The sequence below is a fragment of the Stegodyphus dumicola genome, chromosome X1 (genome assembly GCF_044657685.1).
Source record: "Stegodyphus dumicola isolate Sdum_Otavi_A_Nest chromosome X1, ASM4465768v1".
Lineage (NCBI taxonomy): Eukaryota > Metazoa > Arthropoda > Arachnida > Araneae > Eresidae > Stegodyphus > Stegodyphus dumicola.
In genome coordinates, this window is record NC_140780.1 from 207,151,669 (window position 1) to 207,174,873 (window position 23,205).

Here is a 23,205-nt window from a genome sequence, read left to right on the forward strand (position 1 = left end):
TTTTTCTAAAAATATAAACAATAATAAAAAATTAATAATAATGTATATATTGTTCGAAATTAGAAAACTGCATGTATATATAGGGAACATAATATTACTGATTTATATGAAACATAATACGAGGGATATTTCCAAAGCTCTAGGAATTCAGACTTTTTTTTTTTTAAATTTTTGTCCGTTTTCATCAGCAATGCAGTTGAGTTCTTCAACATAATCATCATTTAATTTAATTCACTTTTCCCAGCAAAAAGAAAAATTTTGTGTCGTTCTTAAAGAACCTTTTTTGTGATCCTATGTCATAAAAACACCTATTTATGCTATGGTTAGACTGTAAAATTGAATAACCCGTAAAGGGTGTTTTCATATGGAGGAACAGGTGTGTGAACAGAACACTTTTTGCAGACGGAAAATGTTCTGAATATTTCCCAACCTCTTTTCGAAGAAAATGAAAGTGATTGCTGTTCGTATTTTGCATAGTTATAAAAACAGTACAACAAAAATGTACCTGTATTATTAGTCAAAAAAATGAATTGGATGGGGTAGCTGCATAATCATTTCAAGACTTGTCTCTGGAGGCTAGAGCTGCCTATTAGTTTTAGAAATGGAACTAGAGCTTAATTTCTCAAACACTGGAAATACCCTACGTATAAAAAGAAACTTGTTAACTTAAGTACTGAATTTTGCCTCAACTGTGCTGAAAGCTGCCGTAATAGGTTTAAGTGAGAGGTAAAACACATAGCAATCATAGATTGTTGTTAGATATCAACCAATTGTAAAATTTGATTTAATATGCATGTTTGCCTGCGAATAATATAGAGATGATAAATAAGTAGTGCTTAAAATCTCAAAAGATTATATTCGAATTCTCTACTTCCAAAAAAGTTTTCTCTTCTCTTCCATTAGATACTAAATACTCTGTTGCTCTATTAGATACTTCATTAGTTTATGAGTTTTCACAAAACGCTTTGGATATTAAATGCTACTTAGTTATACTTCTATTACTTATAAAAAAACATGATTATACCTCGAAACAAAGGTTTCGCTTGATTCACTAGTAACAAAAGTCTACGTTAGCAGTTTTCTTATATCTATGTTTTCACTTATTTGTTGATCAGTTCATATGTTTAACTTCACATGTTAGTTTGTATAATATGTTAAAAGATTACAAAAGCATTTACAATACTAGCTAGCAAATCCTTTCGCAAGGTATTTAATTAAATACTGGTTCAACATTTTGAAGATGCTTTCAACAGTCAAATATCTGAGTACCTTTTATGAAAACAAAAATAAAATTATGCTTTAATTAGCAAGACAAATTATGTTATTCTATTTTCTAAAAGGAAGTAATTCTTCCCCTCTTTGTTTGAAGTCATATCATCTTCTTTGCGTATATTAAGGCAGGGAATATTAAAAGTGCTTAAAATCGGATGCTTCAAAGGATTAATTATTACAAATGGCTGGATAACACAATGCTCTTTACTTCTAAAAATCCACAGTCATAATAGAACGCTACGAAGAGCAAGGGGATACAGTAAATAGTGAAATATAAATGCAATAAATAGTGAATACAATAAGTAGCGAGATATGTGTTCAGCATTCTTAAGATGGTATCACGACGCATTCCAACAAAAAATGGTTAATGCAAATATATGGTGTATGCACCTTTAATGAAACGCGTATATCTCAATAGACCACAAACACGGATTTAGCCTACAAAAATATTTTCCGTTAGTTCCATTACACTGCGGAATTAATTCATTGTAAGAAACATTTTAGCAGCTTTCTAAAGTTTGTCTTAGAAAATTAATTAATGGGATTTTAATTTAATTTAATATTAATTAATGAGATTGTTCTTATTATATGTTAGTAAATACAGTATTAAATTTAATTACGCAAGTTGTGTACCTCTTCTCTAAAACATTTAAATAAATTTGAATTAAGAGACTATGAAAATGATTTTAAAAAACAGAAGGTAATTATGAGACTTACCATCATCAGAGTCATACAGATATATCACTGATTTCCGTTGGTAATACTTGATAATGTCTATGATAGCTTTAAGATATTGTGGTTTCATATTAAGACCGATAAGCATAGGTATGTTGGAAGTTCTTCCGAACACCATATTATATAGGTGTGATCTGCACATTTTAAACACTTTTTCAGTTAAGTTCAAGATTAAATTATTGAATAAAATTCTGTAACGTTTCATGAATAGATTTTAAGGGAACTGAATAGATGTTCCATGCTGTAGATTTCGGGTTCAAAAGGCTTTCAGAAAATAACGAAAGACCTATATGCATTGATCGCTAACTTGATGGCGAAACTTTGGTGGACATGTCATGTAATATACTGGGGGTAGAACGGCTGATATTTATTGTGTATCACAATTTGCATGTTGTCCATAGAGTTGACATTGTACTTACGTTGACCAACCATTACCCTTAAAATGATAATTTTCAGTTATTTCCTTGAATAATAATTATTTTGCTAACTAAAATTGTGTTTAATCGGAATCATATATGTAAACTTTGAGATCCGAAATAAAGTTGTTTGAAAGAAATTACATCCTGATACCACTAATGGCTGTTCTTTCATCACTTATTTGCATTTAGAGATACCACCTAAAGTTCTTTCCTGAAAATAAAATATTCCTAGTAGCTGTTTCCTGAATAAAAAGACCTTGGTTTCTTTTGATATATTCGATCTTGCTCTCTTTTACTCATCTCCAATCTCCATCTCACCCTTTCTTTAGGTCGGCCTCCTAATCAATCTGAATTCTATTAACCTGAGATTGGGTTATTCTTCAGGACATAAAATATAAACATTTTTACCATTTTTTTTGGCGTGCTTGAGTTTCTACACAATGCTCAGGAATTTTGCGTTTCCCTTATATTGAGTGAAAATTCTGAAACTATTATTTTATGATAATTTTCTTAAAAGTGAAAAATACGAATAATTTTGCATAGATAGTTTGAATTTACGTTCAATAAGTGCACTCGAAAAGAAAACTGAATCTATGTTTACGAAAATAAAATAAAAATCGAGTACTAAACAATACTTATTTCTGGGTTATTCAAGACTATATGTTACCACGCGTAAACTTCAATTTTATAACTTTCCCGGTACTCTCATTTATAGTTCATAAAACGCCTTTAGATGAGTTTTAATTCTGTTCTTAATGATTTTTGAATGAATTTAATCACATATTTTTATTATTTCTGATAGTTATTGTAATCAGTATAACATGATAAGTCGTTATAAGGATTACACATTATCTTCTTGGTCTTATATCAAGGAATATACGTATAAGATTGTAAATTTTGAAGATTTTTAGAGATAAACGAATTAAATAATTTGTATTTCAGATTTGGTACAGAAACTGTTACCTTCATATGCATCATACTTAAGGCTTGATATGTTAGTCACCACGTAATAATTTTGTCTGATTGCCTATTTTATTTAATCGCCGGAACGTTTCCTCTTCAAATCTTATCATATATTTGAAATAAACAACTAATAATAATCATTTAGTAATAGACGCAGCCTAATGCATAACAAATTAGCAATAAGGCTCACAGAATGATTTCTGATACCCGAAAAATCATTCTTCATGTGTAAAGAGCTGCTTTGATTGATAACAGAACTCAAGACTTCCTTTTTAAATAAAAGTTATACTCTACCTCTATCGTACTATGGTACTAAAATAATTAATTACTACTCCTAATTTTTCTTGAAATTTCATGGACAGGCAGACTTTACACACGTTACTAATTGTAAACCGTTCTTAGACAGAGGTAGCATATATTAATAATCTAATAAGCTAAATAAAAGTCACTCATAAAACTTGAGGCAAACATTGGTTTAAGTACAGTGGGCCTGCAGTTTTCAATTATTTGCGTGTATTATGTTTCTATAATGTACGAAATGGCTGCTGCAGTCTCTTATACAAGTGAATCAAAAACAGAATTAAAAAAAATAAAATAAAAATTAAATTCTTTATTTTTATTAAAAGTATGTTCTTATTTATTATTTTTATTTCAGAACACTATTTCTGATATAGCTTTTCTATTAAATAGCAGTTTTCAAATGATTATTTATTAGTGATCTAAATTAGTTTTCGAATATAATGTATTACTTTTATGGACTGCTTCTAACATTTCTTGCGTTTAGTTGATTTTTTTCAACAATTAATAGACTAAACGTAATTTAGACTATGCATATGATTACATTCCGCTAATAAATTAAATTTTTTAAATAGTTCCTAAAACTGTAACAAACTGCATATAAATGATTTTTCCTTGCTGCAGCCTTCTGTAAAAAATTCTTGGGCTGCAGTTTACGATGGAATACTTCTTGTCGGTTATAATCCAGAATGTCGTATTTCCGATATCCAACTCATGCGAGAGGTATGAAAAAGTAGCTCGTAACTTAGATCGGTGGATAGAAATAACGTGTCGTTATTAGTTTAGCCGACACGTTCTTTAGTGATAAATGTGGATTATTGACGGATTCTTCTAGCTCACTAAAAGGTAAGGGTTTCGCCTGATGTTAGACAGAATGCCCAAAGAAATAGCCGTTATGATTTATGGCTAATGTGTTAGTTGGTAAATAGCCTGTTTTTCATTAGTTAATACATTTTTGTAACATATTACGATTGCAATGCTGAATTGCCTCAAATAAAGTAAGTGTGGAAAAACAAAATTTTGCATTACTGCTAACCACTGAATAAAAGTCTTTTATTAACATACGATTTACCTATATTGAAATTTTGATTCTTTTTTACAGCGATTATTTATGCATAAAATTTAGATGTATAATAAATTTATAAAAGGAATAAATTTGCCTAAACTTCATAGCATTTATTAAATGGATTTTATTAATTTGCAAACAGAGTCCTTTATCAAAGATTCCACACTTCGTAGGATATTAATAATAAAATTATTTTTAATTTTTTTAAACTAGACTGATTTTGAATCTCGCATTAAATAAAATATCTCCATTTTGAAAAGTCGTTTTTAATTAACAAATCAAGTACCAAATGCCTGCATAAATATCTTTCCGTCTATGTAATTCTCATTTGTGACGAAAGGTGTTATTTTGTAACAAATTATTCCGTAATATGCTTCGAGATAGATGCTGGTATATATTCAATATCCGCAGATATACAATATCCGATAGCTAAATATAAAAATATTTAAAAATTCCTAATATTCAGGCACTGCTACAAAAATTTTGCTTAGATCGGTGTTAGAAAGCCTAGATGCTTTCTAACTGTTTTAACTGCTTTGTAACTGCTTTTTTCTGTTAGAAAGCCTAGATGCAGTGTTAGAAAGCCTAGATTCAGGCACTGCTACAAAAACTTTGCTTAGATTGGTTTTAGAAAGCCTAGATGTTTCCTAATGTAATATACCTAATATACCCAAGGTCTTGTTAAATCAGTTTTAAATTACTTGAAACTTTTTCTGCTTAAGTTTTAGTGCCTCCAGGTTAGAGTAAATGGCGTTAAATTTTAATAGTTCGTAGAAAAAGTAAATACATAGCATTAAGTAAAATTAATTTGGGACGTTAATGTGAAAAAAAATTACTTTATCGATGGGAATCAATACCCCCAAGTTTTCTGATTCTTTATAATCAGAAAATAATATTTTTATGGTTAAGCGGAATACTTTTTCGAACTACAATTAATTTTTATTTTACATAGTAAGGGTGATGAGTATATGGTATCTATGCGAATACTTCTATGCGAATACTTCTGAACAGGGTTTATTCTATTGTGATCTAACTATTTCGAAATTATGATTTCCTCTTTATAGCTTTCCTAAAGTTATGACAAGCATATCTCTTTCTACCAACCGAGAAAATACATTTGTCAAAAATTCAGTCAATGAAACTTCAGATAATTACTAGACCTGACAGTCAAAAGAGTAATTAATAATTAGATATTCCTTTACAGTATTTGTTAAGATTGTGAAAGCAAACGTTAATACTATTTTGTTCCTCAATGTCTTTCATTTTAATATTATTGATTTCGTTTACTTGTTTCTATGAGCGGTAGCTATCTTGCTCTTTTAAGCTGAACTTTAAAAAATTACATAGTCATGTTATGTATTAAATTTTAGGTTCATAGGTTGAGCCTTGAGTTCATTTTTTTAAGGTACAATTTAAGTAAGGTACACCTTAAATGTAAAGCATATTTCTATCTCGCTCTCATTTAATTTCCAATAACCAGGACCGCATCTGCAGAGACAAGGTCTGAAATTGGTCATTTTACCGTATTATCATTGAGATGAGGAAGCAGAATTCTGATAGGAGATACACTGATACTAAACCCATCAAAGGAGGGGACAAATGATGTTCACAACCAAGCCTTACGGGAGAATCTAATCCTCATCCTCTGTGTCAAGCTTTACAGTCAAACTTTGCTAGAGGAGATATTCTCTAGGAAGTTGGTTTAAATATAAATTTTGACAAGTCATATTTTGTAAATCTTTATTACTTAAATAAATATTTCATTTAGTAAATAAACACCTTAATTAAATTATGCCCCTCCGGAGAAAAACTTTGTTTAGGTTATTCTAAGATGGCTAAATCATGAGGGCTATCTGCCTAACAGGAGGGACACCTTCGAGGAAGACTTTCTTTAAAGAATAATGTCCCGTATTCACGTTACATGAAAACCAAGCTTGCAGCTAGTCCGTTCTCTTGAGATTGAACCCAAGGCAGTTTTAACTAGTAATATCCAGCGGTCTTTAACAACTCGGCCATTGTTCGGGCGAAAAAAGCTTTGGAAATGTTAATAAATTAATATTTTCAAAGCTTTTTACTGTTACGTAGAAATTCTCTATCAGTTCATGGAATATTACGTATTAGACTGCTATTTCCACATGCTAAATTTCTGGAATTTTACAGATATTCTATTATAGTAGTACTTGAATGTAGACATTCTAGAATAATTCGTAGAATATCAAATAAATAAGAATTTATAGCTTCCATCAGAGCAAGAAACAACACATTTATGGGAATACATATTTCCGTTCCCTAATGTTTTTTATATCTATTGAGAGAATCGAAATCAGAAAAACAGAAACCAAGCTACGGCTATGTATCAAAGGGTACCTGGCAAAACATCATTCAAAACATTTGTGGAATTCAAACTGCAGTTTGTAGAAACAGATGAATAAACTATTTAACATTTTTAGATGTTTAACGTCTCAGCTCTTGCCTTTTTCCTGTATACTTAATAATTAGCTCTCAATTAGGACTCACCTTGAACACGAAATATAAATAGCTATTTATATTAATCGGTCCCTGGCTTATTTATGTTTCATTAAAGATCACGATAAGAAAACATATGCTAAATATGGTTAAACCTAAGCTGTCAAATATTACACTAGTTAACTGAAGTTATTTTAAGGAGAGATAGTTTAGTACACTTTGAAATGTTTTTCAACTATGAATAATTTTAAAATATATGTTTTAACGTGCATAGAAGAAGTGGTTATTTTAAATAAATAAAGTTAAGGAAATTATTAAGAAGCTAAAAGTGGTTATGTGGTATTAATTTAGGGTACAATAATGAAATACATTGAAATAAATTCAATATTTAAACACATATAGATAAAAATGATTTATGTGGAAATAAAATGCATTTCAGTAACATTTCCATCATTCTGATATTTGAAGCTTTCTAATTTTGCAAGAAATATTTACTTCATATTTTCTTTCTGAAGAAATGAAAGTGACTAAATAAATCTGATGATGTAACACCTGTTTTCTTCCCGAATATGACTTTAGATTTTAAGGTGATGAAATACTTTCATTAATGGTATGAAAATTAATATGTTAATGCTTCAGAGGTTATTTCTATCTCCAAATCAAATATATTTACTAATCTATCGTTTATTAAGCCTGATAGAGATTTCACTGGAATCTAAAGCCTGAATTAAATTAAACTTGAGTCAAATTATAAAGGTTTATTTTAACTAGGCTTTATTACAACTAAATTCGCTGCAGCTTGTACAACAAACACAGCTGTTTACAAACTGAATTAAATATTATGTGTGTAGTACATTTTAATCTGAAATTTTGAATCTTGACGTAACTGATATTATCGTGCCCCTTGCTTCTAATTTAAATCCTAAACTCTAATTACAGATTATATTAAATAATTTGAATATCTAATTAGCTACTACTGGGCACATTTGGTTGCAAATAATCTGAAGTTAAGCACTTTCAGAAAAACATGCATACCTAGAATCTCATAGAGACTGGATAAAATCTGCCAGCAGGAGACAATTATTATTTGACGCATTAAACAGATTATTTTTAAAATTTATAAATGAATACATACGATATGAGTTTCTTATTTTATATTTGACACATAACATAATATAAATAATATATAATATATATATATATGTAACATAATATATGAATTTTATTTATATTTATTTCGGAATTAACTCTTTTCCCCTTTGCGTTTGTCTTTCTTTGCTTTCAGTTTTTAAGTTTAAATAAACGTCTAAGCTTTTTATAAATTTTAAAGATCTTCTTCTGCCCTAATTTGACATTCTTTCAATTCAAAAGCACAGCACATATCCAAGGAAAAGGGTAATTTTTAAGTAGGCAGATAAGGGCGACACTGAAGAAGTCACTAAATGAACATTTAGTTGTGCGTAGTCAAAAGGGCTTCCCTTCTGGGTAACTGAGAATAAACATGATGTGACTCTCTTTAATGCCACATTTAAAAGCATTCTCAAGTTAGAATTTCTGAAGGAAGCTATTTATCTTAATTTCTAACTCGTGATTAATATTAGTTCACAACTAATAGTTCTAATCCACAACCACAATTTCTAATTTAATTTTCAATATATTTCTATTTTATATTCCGTATTGTTACAAATACTTTTATTTGTGCTGTTACATGTTGTCGCTCTTCTACCTTTATTATTTGTATATAGTAGCAATATTTTTACCATGCATTCTATCCCCTATAATTATTACGTAACATATATAACTTAAAATCATATTATAAATCAAGCCATGTAACAGAATTTCTCTTTTATAATTAACAATTTCGTGACGCTGTTGTAAAATTTTTTATTACAAGTATTGTATCCTCGATAAATAAATGTCTGGCTGGAGCCTATCGGAGTGCCCAGCTCAGTTCACAGAAGATGGAAAACGAATGCATATAATGAATCATCTCTAAACATCTATGCATGGAGTCAAACTGACCCCTGATCTCAATCTTGGGTGGAATGAAGATCTATTATGTTAAATGGCAAATTATTGTACGTATCTAACTTTTTATATATTAAAAATATTTTCTTTATCAACCTGTTTAAGATATTCGGAACTTAATTAAAAAATGGGACACATATAAGCAGAAATAATGTGACACGGAGCTAAAGTATTAAATGTTTACTCTGTTACTGTCTACCTAACACTATAAAACTCATATAGTGTTAGGTAGATATTCATACAAATTATTTGTTTGCCAGCTCATATAGTCAATAAGTATTGACATTTTAATAGTGCTCCAGTTACTTAAACTAAACTGTAAATTAATCAGCTGCTAGTAAAATTAATCCAAGTATTATTAACTTATTTTTTATAACAGGAATTCAATATGTATCGTACGAGAATATCTTATAGCTAAGTTTAAATCTTAAACGTAACAGCTTGCGAAGGTGTCTGAAGGTTTCATTAAGCAGTCGCGCAAAACGTTGAAAGCAGCAATGCATATATCTAGCATTCTGAGTTTTCTTTCCTTCTTATAAATCTGTATTTTTCGGAAGCTAGTGATGTTGCTTCAAAGTTCAGGAAGTAAAAGTAAATATAACATAAACTATACGCTCAGTGGGGTCAAAAATAAAACTTCACAACTAATTTTCAGTGAAATAGTTAGTATTTTTTCTTTTAGCTTTCATGTACTACCAATATTTAAATAGATTTGTTGTTTTTATTTCTTTATAAATCTAAGCACCCACTGCAAGAATAAGATGAATCCAATTGAAGGCAATCCCAACTGCGTCATAAAGACCGAGACCTTATGTACTCCGCTACTCATTTTCACAACTGGAAGAAAGATCTAAGAGGAAACGTATCCCATTTCAGTTGATGACTTTTTCTCAGGCCAGCTCGAAATCTCATAATATTATAACACTAAAAATTGTTTTTAAGCTATACTTTCTTTTCAAAACATACGGTCATTAGATTTTAAAATATTTTTCAATGTTTAAATTTTATTAATATTTTTGTTACTAAAATGCTAAATATTAAAGACTGTATTCTAAAAATAATTTGCAGAGTAAATCAGACCACTGGTAGTTCGACCCAATTTCAAATAACTGCAAACGTCTGTATGAGTGTTTACATAGCTTTTCCCGTAAGTAAAGTAAATATGACCCAGTTTCCAATAAATTGTACACGGAAGAATCCTTTTATTTACGCAGACGCATGTGTTTGTATATACTCAAAGTAATAAATAAATGACTTGTGCTGCTTTAACCGGAAAATAATGTTATAATGCCAAGCGTATAACATAATAGCCTGTAATGTATTAAAAGTAAACTTTGAGATACATTCAGCTGCATGCATTTCTGATTAAAAGATTAATTTCTCAGAATCCTAATTAAAATGAGCTGACTGTTTTTTGTTCACTTCAAAAAAAATACTTCTGAATAAACCGATGACTTGTTAAAGGTTTCTGAAGTTATCGACAGAAATACTAAAAATCCATTGACAGACGTAGTTACTTTCAAATTTTAGTTGGTTGTGCAAACGCCCAAAGTTATCGCTCAAAATGAGGACGAAGCAGTAGAAAAAACAACAGCACATGGATGAGCGATCAATAACTATGAATATCGGACTGTGGCGGGGAGATGGGAAGAATAACGGACCCTTGCTATTTTGGAAGGCTTCTGTCCTGGAGGAATTCCACTCCTCCTCCTCCCGCTCTATTCGATTCTTTAAGTTTACGAAATGAAATACATTTCTGGAGGAGCAGCAGGAATTGTAATATCCGCTTCTCCCTGCGCTCCGTTTAGTTTCTAACATTTACGCTGAAAAGTCTTCGGATATGGCTAGTGGATGCACATTCAAGAATAAAAAGAAAGGGATTAAATGTAACATTTTATTTTTTGAAATAGTTTGTTAAAGAAAAAAAACGAAGATAAGGTTTTCTACATTTTTTATACTTAAGTCTAATATTTATTAAGGTATTTTATAACATTTTAAAACCAATTTATATAGATTCAGAGAAACTGAGATGAGAAAAAACACAAAATAGCCTCCTTAAAAATTTAGTTGACGCATCAAATGTGAGACGAGGAAATCAGGAATAAGAATTATTCGTAAACCCATGAAGCTGATCTAAAATTAATGATATACTGCTATAACAGTCATTTAATCATGGAACTTGTTCATGGAAATTTCAAACGAGTTTCGTAATATGAAATAGGAAGTTATCAAAGCGAAGCTTTTATCTTGAGACACATGATATGCATGTAGTTTCATAACAGTAAGATTGACAAAAATGAATTATTGAAACAATTTATATAGTCGTCAAATTTATTCAATATACATTAAGAACAAAGAAGGAAAATAATGACATTTGAGCAAAACGTTGGAATTAAATAGGCTTGAATATATCAGCAAATCTATCTTAATCAGTTTATATCACTTTAAAATTAATATTTGTGAATAACATAAATAAAATATTGAGATTAAATAAAATTGTGATGCAAATGAGAATAAAAATACAAAAGTATGTAATTACAAATTTTAATTCAATAGCCTCAAAGCATCTAGTGGTTTAAGACAGCTAAACAAAATTGAGATTTCCATTTCTCAGCTTATATAGCCTCTCCTACATTTCTTGATCTCCGAGTTTGCTAAAAATATTAAGATAATAGTTCTGTGGTTTACCTAAGAGGGTTGCAGGTTTATTGAATTTTTTGTCATTATTTCAGTGTTTCAGTGCAATAGCGAGTGAAAACTATTAAAGCTAAAATATGAAATTGTTAACGAACTTCATGTTATTAAAAGAGTTTGAATTTTTTTCCTTCATTAGAGTGTGTCTTTGTGATGGAGTTAGAAAGTACGTCCGGTAAGCATCAGAAGGCGCGGAGTTCAAATCCCGCCTAGGGCAACGCTGAGTTTCATCTTTCCTGCTTGGAAATAAACCTAATAACTCTATGTTTTAAGGCTTATTTTAAATAACCCGTTATTTTATATTACGTTTTTCCGTATTTAAATAACGAGCAAGTATGTAAATACAGAGCGAGAGTTTGGCAACCGCTGAAAAAGCTGTTTCTCTCGAGAACCACCTTTATTTTGTTCGTGCTGTTTTCGATTGGCCTTGTCTAATAATTGCTAGTATTTAAGCTTAGAGACCTCAAATAATTTGGAATCATATATTATATAGGTGCTGAAGTGCGCTTAGAGATTTTTAAATATTTACGTCTTTTATATTCACAATATCCAGCAGACAGCGGCGGTTTTGTTAAGTTTTATTTATATCCGCATATTACTGCATTCATGAACAATGAGTTTAGTTTTACCTCTTACCTGCATTTTTTATAATTCATTTTAGATTTACAGGCTAACTGCGCAAAGAAAGTAAGTATTTCATAGGAGAAAAAAATTTAAAAGGAGCAGTTTAAGAGGCATTAAGGTTTAACCTTACAGTCTTAATATTTATTAATTCATATAAACATTATTTTATCTGCATTTTACATATGACTTCGTAATAGCACTCTTTCCTGTTTTCTATATTGTAAATGATATAGTTGTGAAGAATATAGATTTATTTCATCATTTTAAATTTTCCTGATGCTCTTTTGTGATTATTATCTAAAATAATCTATATATAATATTTCTAAAAACCTATATATATACTAAATATATTAATATCTCGTAGTTAAATAAATACTCTCTTTCAAGAAAACATATAAAGGAATCTATCAGCTTTTCATTGATTTTCTAACTTATGAAATAGACTATGAAAATTTACTAATACGCCCTTTTAATATGTTTGATGAGATTAAAGTGGCTTCTCAGTAATTTTTCAAGTATGAAAAATAAACAAACGCTCATCCGCTTCTTTCTATTCTCTTGGATAATTGTGGCCATTAAGAGATGTTATCTAATTACCTTAAGCAGCCACTTACGAATATAATAGGTTTACAGCAGTCTTAATCTGTCCTAATTATTTATCATTAAAGCATTGTGTGCTCAAAATAATGCGATGCATTTAATCTTGAACTCAAGGAATTCATGTAAATTCTAAAACCCATGCCTCATTTGCTTCTCCCTCCATCTTATGGTTTTTTTTCTGCCATTGTACGTTTCGCATATCTCTGTCATTTGGTGAAATAACGGTGTTCAGCATTTACCTTGGTCAAAGATTCCAGGAAAAAATATATTTTCTTAGGAAAATGAACTACAAATATGTAAAATACACACGCATGCATATATATACATATATGTGCATATACATAAAACAAAATAAAAATATTTGACAATAGAAGAATTTTCAGTATAAAAGTCATTAAAGATAATTAATTTTCATTCAAATTTCCAAATCTATAATAAATGAACTAACAGAACTAGAAAAATCTGTAGTGAAAGTGAAATTTTAAATGAAATCTAATTATTAGTTAAAATACACAAAAATAATAAAATTATGTTTAGTTTTATAAGAAGTATCTAGCTAAATTAAATGTAAGACACATTAACACGCCGAATAAATACTAATTCAGAAGACAAACAACAAAAATCAGCGTTATATTTACAAATTTTCACAGGACTAGTTTCGATGGTTTTACCGAACCACCATCCTCAGCTGCAAAAGCGCAAATGAACAAGATAGGAAAAAAATGATTAGATAAGATAACAAAGCCTGGACAAGAATAAGCAAGTGGCGCCATCTGTTGGTGAAACCAGAACTAAAACATAATTTCTTTAGAGGCCGAAGGCAAATTTGGATTGGAATTAGGATCGTTAACTAGAACAGAAATTTTTATGAATATGAAATGCCTCTAGAAAATCCAGTTCTCCAATGGAAGATGTTTTTTGAATAATTTTGGCAGCAGAAAAATTGAAAGTGTGATTTTCGGACCAACAATGTTGCGCAACAGAAGACTTCTGTGTTTCCTTTTTTCCAACATATGCCTCATGTTCCTTGACGCGAAATTTTAAGGCTCTCTAGTTTGGCCAATGTAAATTAAACAACACTAGCAAGGAATCCTATAAATACCCCAGTTCTGTTCTAGTTAACGATCTAGTTAACGTTTCTGTTCTAGTTAACGATCCTAATTCCAATCCAAATTTGCCTTCGGCCTTTAAAGAAATTATGTTTTAGTTCTGGTTTCACCAACAGATGGCGCCACTTGCTTATTCTTGTCCAGGCTTTGTTATCTTATCTAATCATTTTTTTCCTATCTTGTTCATTTGCGCTTTTGCAGCTGAGGATGGTGGTTCGGTAAAACCATCGAAACTAGTCCTTTGAAAATTTTGTAAATATACGCTGATTTTTGTTGTTTGTCTTCTGAATTATTAAATTAAATGTGTCAGTCTGAATTGCACTGTTAAACTGCTGATTTCCATGAATGGCTATACTTAAACCTATATAGCTGTATACAATGGAATTTAAATCCCCGTTGAAAAAGACATATTTTTTTCAAAAGTCTTACATTTCATAATGATGTTGAATAAAATGTTTACTATTTTCTTCCCTTCTTTTTATAACTAAAGTAGACTAATTCATTTCTAATACTCACGAAAGTCCGCGTCAGAGAATTCTGTATTTCGTAGCAGTAAAATGGAACTTATTTCTTTTTACGAACTCTTTTATCCTTGAAAAAGTCTTCAAACTCTTTCAATATAAATTCATCAGTTTTGTTCTACATGTTCTACAATTATTCCTTTCATAAATTCTACTAGTATTAACGTTAATTAATACCGCATTACTTCGCGTAGTTTTCCCCTAGCTTTTACACAAGGTTCCGAATATTAAAAACAAATTTTTCGCGGAATTTTACCTTCACTATTGTATATAGTTTTTTCTACTAAGGAATGACTTATTGGTAAATTGTATTCCCTTAATTACTTTTATTTTTATTCAGTGTATTTAGTTTGTATTTACATATGTTAGCATTTCATCTATTTGGTTTCCCCATGTATTTATTATTTGGAACGCACTTTGTTTCCTGTCGTGGCAGTTTTCTCGCATGTAAGAAACTTTTCAAATATGAGATTTCATCTTACTTCTGAAGAGACTTTGGGGTTTTACAAGGTTAGTGAACCAAATCGGGATGTTTTCGGCTCAGTTACCGCCAGATACTGTAATGTTAATATTATTAAGTATTATTACTGGAATGTAGGTTTCTTTTAAAGAAAATAATATTGTGATAGTTATCACTAGTTTATACATGACTACTTTTCATTTGCTATTGGCTTATTGTAACCGCGTTCTTCGCAAATTAAATTACTCTCAACATTTTCCCCTCTCCATTTTGGAACGATAAAATTAGGTAATGAGAGGTAAAAAATACGGCATTTGTCTCCCTTCTTTCTTACTGCTTAATATTTAGCATTAATGCTGTGTGTTTTTACTAGTTTAGTAGCCACAAAATTTCTTTTCAGAATTTACACATGTTAGATTAAAATGTTTTCTTGAAATTTGAATGCTAATTTAGTTTTCTAAGTTTTTTACCTCATATGCAGAATTTTAATTAATTGAAATTAATTTTACAGTCGTTTAAATATTGTTCTTAATACGTGACTTAATTTCTTGTCTGTTGCTTTATTGTGCTGGCAAAAATTATTAATGATGTTCCAAATTAAAATATTTAGTTGCACGCATATTTCAAAATTTTATAATTTTAAAATTACTCTTCATACTGTATTTTGTATTTTCGAATTTGCTTTCGTTTTTTGATTCATTTATTTATTACAATTTGGGAAGGACGCTATTTCGATTCAGTCTATAGAGTTTGGACTAATAGATGAACATATTGATTTAATTTTTTTCTAATTTAAGTACATTTATATTTTAATTATAAATTATACTTCTATTACATACTGCTTCTTTTCGCTACGGCACGCAATGAAATTTTTCCTGTTGCAAATTATTCGCGGAATTTTACCTTCACTATTGTATATAGTATCACTATTGATCCTCTAATTTCGAGAGCATTTAATTCTATATTTCCATTGTTTCTAACAATCTGCACAAAGAGATATGTTTTACAAAGCAACGGTCATTAATCAGCATTATTCCTCAAAGTGCACTGAGATGATTTAACACATTAGAACCCTAGAAATGTAATTAAATTTAACTCTTTGAGGGGCAGTAAAAGGCAATTAACTTTATCAGCAAAACTTTCGTTTTATTTACTAAATCAGGGGTTACAATGAAATCATCTGCGACAATTACATATACTTTGTCCAAGACGCGTGAAAAAAACGATCACTTCTGGTGCTTAGTGTCAGTGACCACCGCCCACAGAAAACATCCTTACAAATCAGTCGCTATGGTACTCATGGAAACCGTTTTTCTTTTTCAAGCAGAGTGCAACTTTTCATTTGCTACATTCCCACACTGTTCTTACAGGCTTTTCCTTGGTGCTGCAGAGTGCACATAGTTGTGATGTTGTCTTCTATGGCTGATGCTTATTTTCTTGAAGACAAATTGCTGCATCAACTATTGGCTTATGTTTCTTGATTGGCTTATATTTCTTGATTGCCATCTAGCGAGCGCTGCAAGAGAACTTCAGAAACGGTCAGTCTTGAAAACCACTCGCACCAGTGCGTAAGACGTTCAATAGAAAAGGTGGTTACTGTAGGTAACCACCGCCCTTCAAAGAGTTAATGAATTTTACTATGAGATGTTTTAAAAGGAAAAATATCACTTTACGTCTTTACAAGGTACCTTTGTTCTGAACGTTTTGTCCAAATTTTTCTTTCGGTGTCCACGAACATATTTTTAATAAGCAACAATATCATCCGCACTTCTTCTCAATGAACCGGAAGAAGAAGAAGAAGAAGAATACTATAGAAAGTTTTTGGAAGTCAAATCTTTTCATAATAAGTTTTATGCATATGGAAATCTATTCTCTTATAAATACTATATCGCGGTAATCTTGCGAAATTACTGTGGCATTTTCTAGATAAAAGAAAAACGTTTTTCATATCTTCATGTCAAATTACTCTTACATATTACCAAAACTAAGATTTTTTGGAGGGTTGTGTGTATTCATCGCTCAGATATGTGCAAGATATTTTCATAAAACGATGTAATTTCTTACAACTAATGACATGGTCTTTCATTCCCAAAGTCCCAAAGTTCTGATAGTAGTATACCACAAATACATGCTTTTCTTACTATCTCCCTGTTTACTTCCTAGATTTAATGCTTGGAATCTAAACCTAAGTTTCTAATTTTGCATTATTAAGTTTAAGTTTGCGTTTACTCGTTTTCAGGATTAATGAATTAAAAGATTATTATGATTAAAGTTTCTTCAACCAGATCTCTTTATAGCCAGTTTTGATTAACATAAAACAATGAAATTTAGAAACTAGATTATTTAGACCAACAATGGCCAACAAGGCAGAACGTGGAGAGAGATTTCGCGAATCACAGACGACGAGAGATGCAACACGCAAACTCAAATTGTCATGAATAATTTATAACAAACGGTCGTACTTACTTTAGTATAATAATGGTAGCCCTATACTGTTTCTAGAGAACGTGTTAGTTTTTAGCACTACGTCTGTACAAATATAGAAGTACCTTATTTTATACTTTAATAATAATGATTGTATTCTCCATACTTCATTTTCATTTTAGTACCCATTGAAATTAGAAGTGAAACAAAATTTTCGAAGACTCAGCATTATTATGAAGGACGGTTTACCAGTAAAAGATTAAATAAAAAGGAAATAAGGGAGAAAGCTTTCAAAATTGTTAATTCCATTGGAAGAAGTTCATTCAAAAACGCTTCATATAGCTGCAACTTAATGGAGAGCCGTCAGAATTGTTATTATATACCGATGTATAGATCAGTAGAAGCAAACTTCTGCAATGATTCTGTGATTCATTAAATGATATATTGTTTTCTATACTGAAGAGCAATGTTGAGAACCTGCAAATTTAAATGACGGAACTTGGCCTAGTAATTTACCGTTTCTTAAAGATTTAAGATTTTATATTTAAATTGAATTATTTAAAATTAGAATTGAAAGGAGATAAAAGACAGTAATTAAAGTGATCATTAGCATTAATGCATACAAAACAGAATTCTTTTATGATAATAGACAATGTTCGCCCTCTAACGGGGTTAATCAAAACACGTTTAATCAAAACAATGTCATCAAAGTAATTTTAATCAATTTGCATATATATATCCGACCACGCACAAAAAAAGAGAATTTTAATTATAACATTGAAAAGTGCGTTGGAGAAATTAAAAAGGTTATTGAAGACTTTGATTTGTAAATATTTTTGAAAATATGTCAGTTGAGAAAAGTATCCTAATACCACCAAATTTAGCGAATATAATTCGGTTTGTCTGGATGCGCACCAAATTATGAACCCCTAGCTGGATACATGCATACGCAGATTTAACATTAAAGATAAATCAATAAAATTAAATAAATAAAATTAAATCAATAAAATTAAATTTCTACATTTTGAGTGGTTACATTTTCCTTGAATAATAGAGACGCTGGTCATCCTTGATTTACGCCGCCGAAAAAAGAAATGGTAAGAAGTAGGAATAATTCAATTTCTCCAATAGATGAGGTTTTTCAAGAAATATATTATGCCAAATGTAAAGCATATTTATTCTGCGTAATTTTGATATTACTCTTCTATGCAAAATTGAAACCACTGGCGCTATGAAACCTCTTTGTGTTGACTACATTTAGCCACCAAATTCGTTAATGACTGTGGTGGCCAAATATAGGCCTTTAATCTTTTATGCACAACTAAGGTAAATTTTACCTTAGGAGAGGCAATAGTAGCGTGCGGATTTGCCCTAATTGTGTTTGCATAGGCTAGAAACATCATCAATAGAATTAAGAAAATTTCAAGATTAAAACAGTAATGATGTTTTTATAAAGTGATAGATCAGCTAAGGAATCGAGAACGTATGGGAAACTGAATTAAATAAGGATTCAATTGAAGATGATAAGTTAGCTTTTGTCGCTAATGTGAATAATATTAGGAGTGTAGCAGTTTAAAAACAAATTAGCATTCAAATTTCAAACCTCATTTGCCTTCATGTGAAAAGCCTTATATTGAATGAAAGTGAAGAAACCTGAATTCTGTTTGAACGAAGGTGTTCTTTATCAGGTAATCGAAATATGCTGTTATCAATCATTATCAGATAGGAAACAGTATTTTTAAATTTCAGTATTCTACATGTATCTTTGTATTCGTAGCTTTCTAAAAATTTAAATGCTATTACTGCTGATCCCTGTAACTTAATTGCAGCACTTAGCTTACTTTATTTATATATGTCTGCTTAGGAATAGGGATTCTTTCGTGAAGGAGTACTTGAGAAAGCTAAATGGTATGCGAGAAGCACGGGAACGTCCACAAGCCCTATGTTCACTTTTCAGGCGACTCAGGTATCTGTGGTTAGCAGTTAAGCGAATAAGACTGGTAAGAGCTGATATTTCCATATTCAAGGGAACTGATGTATAGACACTATACATATTTCTAAAAGGCGTTTTTACGGAATTTTATAGAAATATTTCATCAAAATCCTGAAGATATCGAACAAGAAATAGGATTTATGTGTTCTTTTATACACTCTGTAGCAAAAAAAAGTATGTGCACCGAGAAAGAATTGAGCCACACTCGACAGATCGAGTAGATATACAAATTATCAAGAACTGGACACAAAAGTGTTTTGTTTACCAGTAGCAATACGAAGAATGCGAAAATGAGTAGGAAGTAAAGCCGCCCTGGCACTATGCGCCGGTCATCAGCATTAAGAGGAAAGCGTGATTTGTTGCTGAAGGTCGCATTTCTACAATCGGACTCTATGCAGCTTGATCAAGAGCGGCACTATGCAAGACGACAGTGCTTATAGTGGAGTGTCGATGGCAAACGTTTTAATGTCCGTCTATATCTGAGTCGAGAGCGCAACATCACCTTCTGCGAATCGTACCTCTGGATCCCTGCGTGTTGATATATGTCGTTGAATCCATGATAACTGTTGGTAACTGTTGATGTGGAAGTGGTAGCCCTTCTAATTGTGCGATCATCTCAAACATTGGTGTCTCAAGCACTAAGGCCTTCGCTGGGTCATTGTTTCTAACAATGGGAGCTTCGACTAATAAGCCGGCTGATCGGTCAGTTCGACCAACCTGCGGCTTTTATCCCTATGATGCGACTTCTTTCAAAGTCTGAGAACGAGTTGTAACACCTTCGAGTACGTCTTAAAGGCATTTTTCGTTACAACGTTGTGCATCCAAGCCGTCAGCGCGGTTGTAAATGCTCTTCACTCGATGCACCAGCCCTTTTACATTCTACCAGTTGCGCTCTTCAGATGGGCGTTCTAATCGCTCCACAGTGCTGACTGGTGCTGCAAATTTAATTATTTACGCAACTCGCCAAACCACATTTTTATACCCCGTTTCGTAGTTGTGACGCGGTTTTTCGTAGGCGCATACATGTTCTTTAGCAGAGTGTATATGCAAAATAAGCCATAAAGGTTTTCTTGTTTTAATATTATTGAAGTAAAAAATTATAGAATAAAAACTTATGACGTTGAGAAATTTACACAAAACAAAATAAATGCTCATTTTTAACAGTTCTTCAACTTTACAATTTTTGACAACATACCACGAATTTATTGTTTTGTCTTATGTAGTTAAGTAGCTTAAAATTGTGAAAATAAGCAAAAATTATAACACGATTTAAATCTCAATGTCTTTAAAACTAGTTGTTTCATTTTCATGAAATTTTGTATATGTATTTCGATATTCTTAATATTGCACTTATTGTTTCGTGTTCCAGATATTAAAATATATTAAATGAAGAAATATCTTCTTCGTTTCTTACATGAACTTAAAACATATACTTCTTGCAATATTATGAATAAACAAATCGCCATTTTTAGCTAATTTTTTTCGATATTAGAAAACCAATGCAGAATTGAAGTCACCTGCCTTAAAAATAATCGAATTGTATTTTCTCAAAGACTTTTTTTAACATTTGAGATCTAAAAATCAATTAATTTTTATGTAATATTAAAGATAGTAGCTCAGGTTTTTATGCGAGAATCATAATGATTTATTACTTTATACTCCCAAAGCGTTTATAAAATTTGTCAAACTTTTTTGAAATTCTGACTAACCATTTCAGAGAAATCATGCGCATCAGAGTAAAGAAATTAGAGTTTTGTGAAATCATAGCATAAAGATGTTCATTTATAAATTGAAGGTAATTACAACATTTCTTTTTAAATGTTAATAAAAAGTATGAAATTCAATACGTTTGTGAGTATAAAAATTAGATGTTTAAACTGTACTGCGTACGTAATAATAATAATAATGCCAATAAAGAAAATGAAACTTATAAGCGAAATCTTCACACGATTCCAAATCTCATTACATTTATAAATTTCTTTCTTCAGAGGCGTAATAATTGGCCATTTTATGCGGACAAAGTATTTACAAAATTAATAATATTTCTTAAAATTCTTATCAAATAGTTCAAAGAAATGATATAGTCAACAGGAAGAGCAAAATTTTATGAAATTTTAAATGAAAAAATTACCCTGAAATCTTCTAAACATATTACATTTTTAAAATGAATAAATATATGCATAGATATGCCATATAAATTACATAAAATAGCATACAGAAGTTTTGGTCTCCACAGAAAACATCGCGGACGAAAACGTGGCGGAGAAAACAACACAAGCCGAAAACGTCGTCCTACAAATCGTCGTGAGAGAAAAGAAAGCAAAGAATAAAAGTCGCAGTTGTAAAACACCGTGGTATAAAATACTGTCACCGAAAGTAATGCCGTTCAAGAACTATTAAATTTAAAAACATTGTCGTCGAAAATATCGTGGTAAAAAATGAAGCTCTTAAAAATCATCGCATGACGGTAACATTGCAGACATATGTTTTCCGGTCTTTAAAAGTCATGAAATCATATTCGCATAATGGTTTGTGATTTTCCTTTTTCTATATTTTTAGACTGTATTTTTCATGAAAAATTGCCAGTAAAGCTTTACAAAAAATATTAATTTATAAAAGACCTTTTTACTCAACTATGTAAGTATAAAATTATGTTCAGTGCTGTAAGTTGCATTAATTTTCTACTCAATTTTCTCAATTTTTAAATCTTTAAGTTTCTTTTCTATTTTTCAGCGAAAACTTATTATTTAATTCAATAATATGAAATATAAAAGTGAAATTATTCCTCTTTCTTCTTGCGGTCATAAATAATTATGCAAATATGTATTTAGAACTTTTAAATCCTGGGAAACGTATGTCTTGAATGTTATTGTCGTCCGATGATTAAATGCTTAATTTTTTAACATTACACTATTGACGACGATGTTTTTAAACTGCGAAGTTTTTGAACTTATTTATTTTGGGTGATGATATTTTGTAGAACTATGAAATTTTTTCTTTGTTTTCTTTTCTCCTACGATGTTTTGTATGACAACGTTTCCTCATCGCATTGTTTTCGTCTGCTATGTTTTTGCTGAGATACACTCATGTCCATAAATTAAGGATAATTCGGAGTCACGCGGAAATCGAACTCTAAAATAAATATATCACCTGTAAAATCAATACACACATCTTCAAGAATCATATGCAAATTTCAGGAAGTAACCAGATGACACCGATGGTACGTCACAATGACGAGAGTGTAAGAGAGTGATATATAAGGAATACAGGCAAAGAAGTAAAATTGTTCGCAAGCGCTTTATAAGCATTTCAGTGCAATAACCGAATAGTTATGACACAAAAGACACATTTGGATAATTTTTTACGTGGTAGAATTATCGGCCGTCTGGAATGTGGGCGTACCCAACTGGAAGTATCAGACGAACTTGGAATTGCCCAGAGTGTCATCTCCAGGCTTTGGCAATGATTTCAAGATGATGGTAATGTGAGTAGACGTTACAGCACAGGTCGCCCCAGAGTTACAACGCCGAATGA

General features: G+C 30.7%; 1 protein-coding gene across 3 annotated transcripts in view; it reads right to left on the bottom strand.

Moving 5' to 3' along the window:
* LOC118197897 (glutamate receptor 1-like) overlaps window positions 1-23,205 on the bottom strand; it is a 396,844-nt gene that overhangs the window by 299,371 nt on the left and 74,268 nt on the right. The window lies entirely within an intron of this gene.